Raw genomic sequence first — 11,937 nt, 5'->3', positions numbered from 1 at the left:
GACGTGAGGTATCGTCTCTATTGTTAATATATAGGATGGACGAGACTAGGGAAGACAATGTGGGAGGTGAGTGCTGGTGTGTGGCTAGCTGAGAGGTGAGTGCTGGTGTGAGGCTAGCTGGGAAGTGAGTGCTGGTGTGAGGCTAGCTGGGAGTTAAGTGCTGGTGTGAGGCTAGCTGGGAGGCGAGAACTCGTGTGAGGCTAGCTGTGAGGTGAGTGCTGGTGTGAGTCTAGCTGAGAAGTGAGTGCTGGTGTGAGGCTAGCTGAGAAGTTAGTGCTGGTGTGAGGCTAGCTGTGAGGTGAGTGCTGGTGTGAGGCTAGCTGTGAGGTGAGTGCTGGTGTGAGGCTAGCTGGGAGGCGAGAACTCATGTGAGGCTAGCTGCGAGGTGAGTGCTGGTGTGAGGCTAGCTGGGAGATGAATGCTGGTGTAAGGCTAGCTCGTTAAAGATGTTTAAGGGCGAGAGGATATAGTTCTTACGAGGAATGTTTTGAGTATCAGAGCCACAATCGGTTTTCATCATGGAGAGAGCAAACATCAGTTTAGTAACATCAATGATTTTTACCAGTTTGATAAAGTAACAAATAATCAGTGTGTATGTCCTCGATGAAGCTCTATCCGTCTTCAAGGGAGGCACATTGTGTTTACTAAGAACGTAGCTAAGTGATAAACATTATTAACAACAACTTATTATTTCAGTGACATACCCGTTAGTGAAGCATGTAGACGAAGGCATTAATAGATATAGTATTTGATTTGATATGCTTTAATCAAACGTTTGAAACTTCGGTCTCACAGTAAACCCACACCCCAGCCAGTTGCCGTTAACTCCAAAAATTTACTTACTGTGAAATAGTATGGTTGGGAAATAACTTCATGGTGGACAAGAATATTGATGATCTTCATGATGAAGCTATACGTAAATCAAGTTCATATAAAGTATCCAATGATTCAAATTAGTGTGTACTGTAATGAAAATATAACAGGAAATATGATTTCGTTTCCAATAATTGAAAAAAAATAATGCAGTACTACACTAAGTACTATCTTCAGTCATTTTCACTACCGTACTGACACGTGTGTGGCAGTGTTTACAGAATCTCCTTTGGTTAGTCTCAGAAAAGATACTTGTGTGCATTGCCATTGCACAGTTCAGAACATAAATGAAGGCATGCTAAACAGTCGGCATAGATTCAGTAAACTATACTAATTACATTTGTTTCCATACAGGGTTACGTGAGTACCTCGTCTTTATCATAGGTTCTTTATAAAATTACAAGATAATCCACAGGAATATCCAGAGAAAACAGCGATGTTGGGTTACAGTGACACAAGAAATGGAAAGAAAACGCATTGCCATATAAGACAGGATGATCAGGAGAGTCCAATATAGAACCACCAAGATCACATATACGTGTGGTCTAGAAATTATGCTTTGCTTATGCTTGATTTTGAGTGCTTCATCCTTGCAGATGTATTGGCTACGTTCATGAATGTCCTTTGTTATTCTGCTACGATTATCCTGAGTTAGTAATGGCTAGTAACATCCTACAGCTGAGGTGCCTTCAGTTCTTCCTCGAGATGAGGCGTCCTTCCTATGTTTCCAATAGTGATCGTCCAAAACGTTTAGTGAGACATTAAAGTTTTCCATAAATCTTTACGATCAATGGCTTACGAGCTTCAGGAACACGTTTTAAAGCTTTTTATATCAGTTTCCGTATTCTCAGAAAAATACATCTCTAGTATCTTTCTATGTTTGTATACAAGTTTGACAAGCCTGAGTTGAGTGGAGACTGTAAATACACGTGAAGTGAATAATGATTCTTCGTTAATTGCTCTACATAATAATTAGTATATATCGATGGGTAGTGATATGGTTCACCTTCTCGAAGACATCTCATCAGTAAACTACATTCTGGACAATGTTCAGTAATCCACGAGATGTCCCCTGACATCAAATAGCGAGACATCATGGGAGATCTGTAATCACTGCCCTCGTGCTTCAGTCGAAGGTCACCAAAGCAAGGTCTGCCGCTACGAGGTCTTGTGTTCACGTTGCCCTCTCGTTTCCATCGTCTTATCCACCTGGACACAGTAGTCACACTTGTACCTGTCACGTGTGCAATAGCGCGGGAAGACATGCCGCTGACCCACATCCACACGAACCTCGCTCGCTCTGCCAAATTTGTAGGACGGATTGGATGCTGCAGCTCCATAATTTCGTCTGAAATTAGTCATAATTGTAATAGTTGGTGCTGTGTACAGCCTTCATCTTATCTAGAGGCTGTAAGAGCTATTTGACATTGATGGATTTTCGTTTGGTAAGTCAGCTTTCCTCTTAAATTCTCTAACACCTACATCTTTGTTCCGATCCTCTAAGATGTTCTTATTTCTTTTGGTTCAGTAACGTTTCAGCGACGTTTTTTGGCTCTAATCATTCTTGCCTTTACTTATTTTTATCATCATTTCGTCTTCCATAACATTAATGTTGCATTTCAACTATAAACGACACCTAAATCCATATTAACAACAAATTATATCTGAAACTCAATCTTTATAAACGACCTCTAAATCTTCATTCTGTATAGACATTTGAGGCATCATTTTCCACAAATGACACCTGAATCATCATTTTCTATTATTCTATACACGCATTTTGATTCTTCTTTCTTTGACCAGTTTTCTATAACTGTAATTACCAAGAACTTTGTTACCATAAGAGCTCAGAGCTAGCCATCGTTCTCCTTGGAAGACAAAAATCCAATGTAGGGAACTCTTCATGAATGTGCCGCACGTAGTACACCACAACTGCACGTAGTACACCACAACTGCACGTACTACACCACAGCTGCACGTAGTACACCACAGCTGCACGTAGTACACCACAGCTGCACGTAGTACACCACAGCTGCACGTACTACACCACAGCTGCACGTAGTACACCACAACTGCACGTAGTACACCACAACTGCACGTAGTACACCACAGCTGCACGTAGTACACCACAACTGCACGTAGTACACCACAGCTGCACGTAGTACACCACAGCTGCACGTAGTACACCACAACTGCACGTAGTACACCACAACTGCACGTACTACACCACAGCTGCACGTAGTACACCACAACTGCACGTAGTACACCACAACTGCACGTAGTACACCACAACTGCACGTAGTACACCACAGCTGCACGTAGTACACCACAACTGCACGTAGTACACCACAGCTGCACGTAGTACACCACAACTGCACGTAGTACACCACAGCCGCACGTAGTACACCACAACTGCACGTAGTACACCAGAGCTGCACGTAGTACACCACAACTGCACGTAGTACACCACAGCCGCACGTAGTACACCACAGCTGCGCGTAGTACACCACAACTGCACGTAGTACACCACAACTGCACGTAGTACACCACAGCCGCACGTAGTACACCACAGCTGCGCGTAGTACACCACAACTGCACGTAGTACACCACAACTGCACGTAGTACACCACAACTGCACGTAGTACACCACAGCTGCACGTAGTACACCACAGCTGCACGTAGTACACCACAGCTGCACGTACTACACCACAACTGCACGTAGTACACCACAGCTGCACGTAGTACACCACAACTGCACGTAGTACACCACAACTGCACGTAGTACACCACAACTGCACGTAGTACACCACAACTGCACGTAGTACACCACAGCTGCACGTAGTGCACCACAGCTGCACGTAGTACACCACAGCTGCACGTAGTACACCACGGCTGCACATACTACACCACAACTGCACGTAGTACACCACAGCTGCACGTACTACACCACAGCTGCACGTACTACACCACAGCTGCACGTACTACACCACAGCTGCACGTAGTACACCACAGCTGCACGTACTACACCACAGCTGCACGTAGTACACCACAACTGCACGTAGTACACCACAACTGCACGTAGTACACCACAACTGCACGTAGTACACCACAGCTGCACGTAGTACATCACAACTGCACGTAGTACACCACAGCTGCACGTAGTACACCACAACTGCACGTAGTACACCACAGCCGCACGTAGTACACCACAACTGCACGTAGTACACCACAGCTGCACGTAGTACACCACAACTGCACGTAGTACACCACAGCCGCACGTAGTACACCACAGCTGCGCGTAGTACACCACAACTGCACGTAGTACACCACAACTGCACGTAGTACACCACAGCCGCACGTAGTACACCACAGCTGCGCGTAGTACACCACAACTGCACGTAGTACACCACAACTGCACGTAGTACACCACAACTGCACGTAGTACACCACAGCTGCACGTAGTACACCACAGCTGCACGTAGTACACCACAGCTGCACGTAGTACACCACAGCTGCACGTACTACACCACAACTGCACGTAGTACACCACAGCTGCACGTAGTACACCACAACTGCACGTAGTACACCACAACTGCACGTAGTACACCACAACTGCACGTAGTACACCACAACTGCACGTAGTACACCACAGCTGCACGTAGTGCACCACAGCTGCACGTAGTACACCACAGCTGCACGTAGTACACCACGGCTGCACATACTACACCACAACTGCACGTAGTACACCACAGCTGCACGTACTACACCACAGCTGCACGTAGTACACCACAGCTGCACGTACTACACCACAGCTGCACGTAGTACACCACAGCTGCACGTACTACACCACAGCTGCACGTAGTACACCACAGCTGCACGTAGTACACCACAACTGCACGTAGTGCACCACAGCTGCACGTAGTACACCACAGCTGCACGTAGTACACCACAGCTGCACGTAGTACACCACAGCTGCACGTACTACACCACAGCTGCACGTAGTACACCACAGCTGCACGTACTACACCACAGCTGCACGTACTACACCACAGCTGCACGTAGTACACCACAACTGCACGTAGTACACCACAGCTGCACGTAGTGCACCACAGCTGCACGTAGTACACCACAACTGCACGTAGTACACCACGGCTGCACATACTACACCACAACTGCACGTAGTACACCACAGCTGCACGTAGTACACCACAGCTGCACGTAGTACACCACAACTGCACGTAGTACACCACAGCTGCACGTAGTACACCACAGCTGCACGTAGTACACCACAACTGCACGTAGTACACCACAGCTGCACGTAGTGCACCACAGCTGCACGTACTACACCACAGCTGCACGTAGTACACCACGGCTGCACATACTACACCACAACTGCACGTAGTACACCACAGCTGCACGTACTACACCACAGCTGCACGTAGTACACCACAGCTGCACGTACTACACCACAGCTGCACGTAGTACACCACAGCTGCACGTACTACACCACAGCTGCACGTAGTACACCACAGCTGCACGTAGTACACCACAACTGCACGTAGTACACCACAGCTGCACGTAGTACACCACAGCTGCACGTAGTACACCACAGCTGCACGTAGTACACCACAGCTGCACGTACTACACCACAGCTGCACGTAGTACACCACAGCTGCACGTACTACACCACAGCTGCACGTACTACACCACAGCTGCACGTAGTACACCACAACTGCACGTAGTACACCACAGCTGCACGTAGTGCACCACAGCTGCACGTAGTACACCACAGCTGCACGTAGTACACCACGGCTGCACATACTACACCACAACTGCACGTACACCACAGCTGCACGTAGTACACCACAGCTGCACGTACTACACCACAGCTGCACGTAGTACACCACAGCTGCACGTAGTACACCACGGCTGCACATACTACACCACAACTGCACGTAGTACACCACAGCTGCACGTAGTACACCACAGCTGCACGTAGTACACCACAACTGCACGTACTACACCACGGCTGCAAGTAGTACACCACAGCTGCACGCACTACACCACAGCTGCACGTAGTACACCACGGCTGCACATACTACACCACAACTGCACGTAGTACACCACAGCTGCACGTAGTACACCACAGCTGCACTTACTACACCACAACTGCACGTACACCACAGCTGCACGTAGTACACAACAGCTGCACGTACTACACCACAGCTGCACGTAGTACTGACATCAACTATAACTCCCAACCAGTGGTTCATTTTACCCCGTCAATTATTCAGCGAATCATTTCACTGTGATTTAATGCAACGAATCTCAAAGAGAATAGTAAAAGCTGATTTTTCTTACCATCCTTCAGCAGCATGAGGCAATTCTACTTATGTTATCATAGATAATGGCAAAAGGGAAATTTTCGCTGTCTTAAAGGATTTTCCACTGGACATTGTATTGCTCAGTAGTGCAGTGAATGACTGAACACTACAACGAAATTCACTGGAAGAGAGAATGATATCTATGATGCGATCAAAACAAGTTTTCTGTTTATTATAGAGTTAAAAAACGATTCAAATATAAATGACAATGAGTCTTGATACCTCCAGTCTTTCCATGCCTCACTGCTTACTTCAAAGAACAAGCCAGTCTTCCCCTTACATGACAAGTCTCACTCTCACTACCATCCACAATATATTACTAAACTTCGGCAAACGTCTTTCCATTTAAACAAAGTCTCTCCTCTTCATTAACCACATATCATCTTAATATTCAATACTTTCTCAATTCTTTTTATATTCATCATTTTGTCAGCACTTGTAAGTACAAGTTAGTTCGTCAATGTAGCACTTCTACTGTTCTTTATGCTTCGAACCACAGAACAGTCCTACAAGCAGATGCATGACCAATAAATGAATATATATATATATATATATATATATATATATATATATATATATATATATATATATATACATGTGTGTGTGTGTGTGTGTGTGTGTGTGTGTGTGTGTGTGTGGAAATAAAAAGAGCGTGGTTGAGAGAGCAGAAGAGGGTGTTTTGAAATGGTTTGGGCACATGGCGAGAATGAGTGAGGAAAGATTGACCAAGAGGATATATGTGTCGGAGGTGGAGGGAACGAGGAGAAGTGGGAGACGAAATTGGAGGTGGAAAGATGGAGTGAAAGAGATTTTGAGTGATCGGGACCTGAACATGCAGGAGGGTGAAATGCGGGCAAGGAATAGAGTGAATTGGTTCGATGTGGTATACCGGGGTCGACGTGCTGTCAATGGATTGAATCAGGGCATGTGAAGCGTCTGGGGTAAACCTTGAAAAGTTCTGTGGGGCCTGGATGTGGAAAGGGGGCTGTGGTTTCGGACATTATTGCATGACAGCTAGAGACTGAGTGTGAACAAATGGGGCCTTTGTTGTCTTTTCCTAGCGCTACCTCGCACACATGAGGGGGAGGGGAATGTTATTCCATGTGTGGCGAGGTGGCGAAGGGAGAGAATAAAGGCAGACAGTGTGAATTGTATGCATAGGTATATATGTATGTGTCTGTGTGTGTATATATATGTATACATTGAGATGTATGGGTATGTATATTTGCGTGTGTGGACGTGTATGTTTATACATGTGTATGGGGGTGGTTTGGGCCATTTCTTTCGTCTGTTTCCTTGCGCTACCTCGCAAAGGTGGGAGACAGCGAGAAAGCAAATTAAAAAAAGAAATATATATATATATATATATATATATATATATATATATATATATATATATATATATATATATATATATTTATATTTATATATATATGTATGTATATATCCCTAGGGATAGGGGAGAAAGAATACTTCCCACGCATTCCTCACATGTCGTAGAAGGCGACTAAAGGGGACAGGAGCGGGGGGTCAGAAACCCTCCCCTCCTTGTATTTTAACTTTCTAAAAGGGGAAACAGATGAAGGAGTCACGCGGGGAGTGCTCATCCTCCTCGAAGTCTCAGATTGGGGTGTCTAGATGTGTGTGGATGTAACTAAGATGAGAGAAAAGGAGAGATAGGTAGAATGTTTGAGGAAAGGAACCTGGATGTTTTGGCTCTGAGTGAAACGAAGCTCAAGGGTAAAGGGCAAGAGTGGTTTGGGAATGTCTTGGGAGTAAAGTCAGGAGTTAGTGAGAGGACAAGAGCAAGGGAAGGAGTAGCAATACTCCTGAAACAAGAGTTGTGGGAGTATGTGATAGAATGTAAGAAAGTAAATTCTCGATTAATATGGGTAAAACTGAAAGTTGATGGAGAGAGATGGTTGATTATTGGTGCATATGCACCTGTGCATGAGAAGAAAGATCATGAGAGGCAAGTGTTTTGGGAGCAGCTGAATGAGTGTGTTAGTGGTTTTGATGCACAAGACCGGGTTATAATGATGGGTGATTTGAATGCAAAGGTGAGTAATGTGGCAGTTGAGGGAATAATTGGTATACATGGAGTGTTCAGTGTTGTAAATGAAAATGGTGAAGAGCTTGTAGATTTATGTGCTGAAAAAGGCCCGGTGATTGGGAATACCTAGTTTAAAAAGCGAGATACACATAAGCATACGTATGTAAGTAGGAGAGATGGCCAGAGTGCGTTATTGGATTACGTATTAATTGATAGGCGCGCGAAATAGAGACTTTTGGATGTTAATGTGCTGAGAGGTGCAACTGGAGGGATGTCTGATCATTATCTTGTGGAGGCGAAGGTGAAGATTTGTATGGGTTTTCAGAAAAGAAGAGAGAATGTTGGGGTGAAGAGAGTGGTGGAAGTAAATGAGCTTAGGAAGGAAACTTGTGTAAGGAAGTACCAAGAGAGACTGAGAAGAAAATTGAAAAATGTGAGAGCTAAGGCTGTAAGGGGAGTGGGGGAGGAATGGGAAGTATTTAGGGAAGCAATGATGGGTTGCGCAAAAGATGCTTGTGGCATGAGAAGCGTGGGAGCTGGGTAAATTGGAAAGGGTAGTGAGAGGTAAGATGAAAAAGTAAGATTTTCAGTGAAAGAGAAGAGAGAGGCATTTGGACGATTTTTGCAGGGAAATAATTCAATGAGTTGGAGATGTATAAAGGAAAGAGCAGGAGGTCAAGAGAAAGATGCAAGAGGCGAAAAAGAGGGTAAATGAGAGTTGGGGTATCATTAAATTTTAAGGAGAATAGAAAAATGTTTTGGAAGGAGGTAAATAAAGTGCGTAAGACAAGGGAGCAAATGGGAACTTCAGTGAAGGGCGCAAATGGGGAGGTGATAACAAGTAGTGGTGATGTGAAAAGGACATATAGTGAATATTTTGAAGGTTTGTAGAACATGTTTGATGAAAGAGTGGCAGATATAGGGTGTTTTGGTCGAGGTGATGTGCAAAGTGAGAGGGTTGGGGAAAATGATTTGGTAAAGAGAGAAGAGATAGTAAAAGCTATGCAGAAGATGAAAGCAGGCAAGGCAGCAGGTTTGGATGATATTGCAGTAGAATTTATTTAAAAAGGGGGTGACTGTATTGTTGACTGGTTAGTAAGGTTATTTGATGTATGTATGTATGTCTCATGGCGAGGTGCCTGACGATTGGTGGAATGCTTGCACAGTGCCATTGTACAAAGGCAAAGTGGATAAAAGTGAGTGCTCACATTACAGAGGAATAAGTTTCTTAAGTATTCCTGGGAAATCATATGGGAGGGTATTGATTGAGAGGCTGAAAGCATGTACTGAGCAACAGATTGGGGAAGAGCACTGTGGTTTAGGAAGTGGTAGAGGATGTGTGGATCAGGTGCTTGCTTTGAAGAATGTATATGAGAAATACTTAGAAAAGCAAATGGATTTGTATGTAGCATTTATGGATCTGGAGAAGGCATATGATAGAGTTGATAGAGATGCTCAGTGGAAGGTATTAAGAATATTTGGTGTGGGAGGCAAGTTGTTAGAAGCAGTGAAAAGTTTTTTATCGAGGATGTAAGGCATGTGTACGTGTAGGAAGAGAGTAGAGTGACTGGTTCTCAGTGAATGTAGGCTTGCAGCAGGGGTGTGTGATGTCTCCATGGTTGTTCAATTTGTTTATGGATTGAGTTGTTAGGAATGTGAGTGCAAGAGTTTTGGAAAGAGGGGCAAGTATACAGTCTCTTGTGGATCAGAGAGCTTGGGAAATGAGTCCGTTGTTGTTCGCTGATGATACAGCGCTGGTGGCTGATTCGTGTTAGAAACTGCAGAAGCTGGTGACTGAGTTTGGCAAAGTGTGTGAAAGTAGAAAGCTGAGAGGAAACGGGAATAAGAACAAGGTTATTTGGTACAGTAGGGTTGAGGGACAAGTCAACTGGGAGGTAAGTTTGAATGGAGAAAAACTGGAGGAATTAAAGTCTTTTAGATATCTGGGAGTGGATTTGGCAGCGGATGGAACCATGGAAGCGGAAGTGAATCATAGGGTTGGGGAAGGGGCGAAAGTTCTGGGAGCGTTGAAGAATGTGTGGAAGTCGAGAACATTATCTTCGAAAGCAAAAATGGGTATGTTTGAAGGACTAGTGGTTCCAACAATGTTATATGGTTTTGCGGAGAAGGGTGGATGTGCTGGAAATGAGATGTTTGAGGACAATATGTGGTGTGAGGTGCTTTGATCGAGTAAGTAATAGTAGGGTAAGACAGATATGTGGTAATAAAAATAGTGTGATTGAGAGAGCAGAAGGGGGTGTTTTGAAATGGTTTAGTCACATGGAGAGAATGATTGAGGAAAGATTGTCCAATAGGATATATGTGTATGAGGTGGAGGAAACGAGAAGTGGGAGACCAATTTGGAGGTGGAAAGTTGGAGTGAAAAACATTTTGAGTGATCGTAGCGTAAACATGCAGGAGGGTGAAAGGCTTGGAAGGAATAGATTGAATTGGAACAATGTGGTATACCGGGGTCGACGTGCCGTCAATGGATTGAACCAGGGGTTGTGCAGCGTGTGGGGTAAACCATGGAAAGTTTTGTGGGGCCTGGATGTGGAAAGGGTGCTGTGGTTTCGGTGCTTTATACAGGACAGCTAGAGACTGAGTGTGAACGAATGTGGCGTTTGTTGTCTTTTCCTAGCGCTACCTCGCGCACATTTGGGGGGGAGGAGGTTGTTATTTCATGTGTGGCGGGGTGGCGATGGAAATGAATAGATTCAGACAGTATGAATTATGTACACGTGTATATATGTATATGTGTGTGTGTTTGTGTATATTTATGTATACAGGAGTATGTGTGTGGGTTGGGCCATTTCTTTCGTCTGTTTCCTTGCGCTACTTGACTAACGCGGGAGACAGCGACAAAGCTCTGTTCCGTCTTTTGGAAAATTTAAAAAAAAAAGAAAAAACGAGAGGGGAGGACTTCCAGCCCCCCGCTCCCTTCCCTTTTAGTCGCCCTCTACGACCCGCAGGGAATACGTGGGAAGTATTCTTTCTCCCCTATCCCCAGGGATAATATATATATATATATATATATATATATATATATATATATATATATATATATATATATATATATATATATATATATATATATATATATATATATATATATATTTATTTATTTTTTTATATTTTGCTTTGTCACTGTCTCCCGCGTTTGCGAGGTAACGCAAGGAAACTGACGAAAGAAATGGCAAAACCCACCCCCATACACATGTATGTACATACACGTCCACACACGCAAATATACATACCCATACATCTTAATGTACACCTATATATACACACACAGACACATACATATATACACATGCACAAATTTCATACTGTCTCCCTTTATTCATTCCCATTGCCACCTCGCCACACATGGAATAACATCCCCCTACCCACTCATGTGTGCGAGGTAGCGCTAGGAAAAGACAACAAAGGCCCCATTCGTTCACAATCAGTCTCTAGCTGTCATGCAATAATGCACGAAACCACAGCTCCCTTTCCAAATCCAGGCCCCACACAACTTTCCATGGTTTACCCCAGACGCTTCACATGCCCTGATTCAATACACTGACAGCACGTCGACCCCAGTATACCACATCGATCCAATTCACTCTATTCCTTGCCCGCCTT

The sequence above is a fragment of the Panulirus ornatus genome, chromosome 16 (genome assembly GCF_036320965.1).
Source record: "Panulirus ornatus isolate Po-2019 chromosome 16, ASM3632096v1, whole genome shotgun sequence".
In the NCBI taxonomy this organism is placed as follows: Eukaryota; Metazoa; Arthropoda; class Malacostraca; order Decapoda; family Palinuridae; genus Panulirus; species Panulirus ornatus.
The sequence above is the reverse complement of the archived record's forward strand: the minus strand, read 5'-3'. Positions refer to the sequence as shown.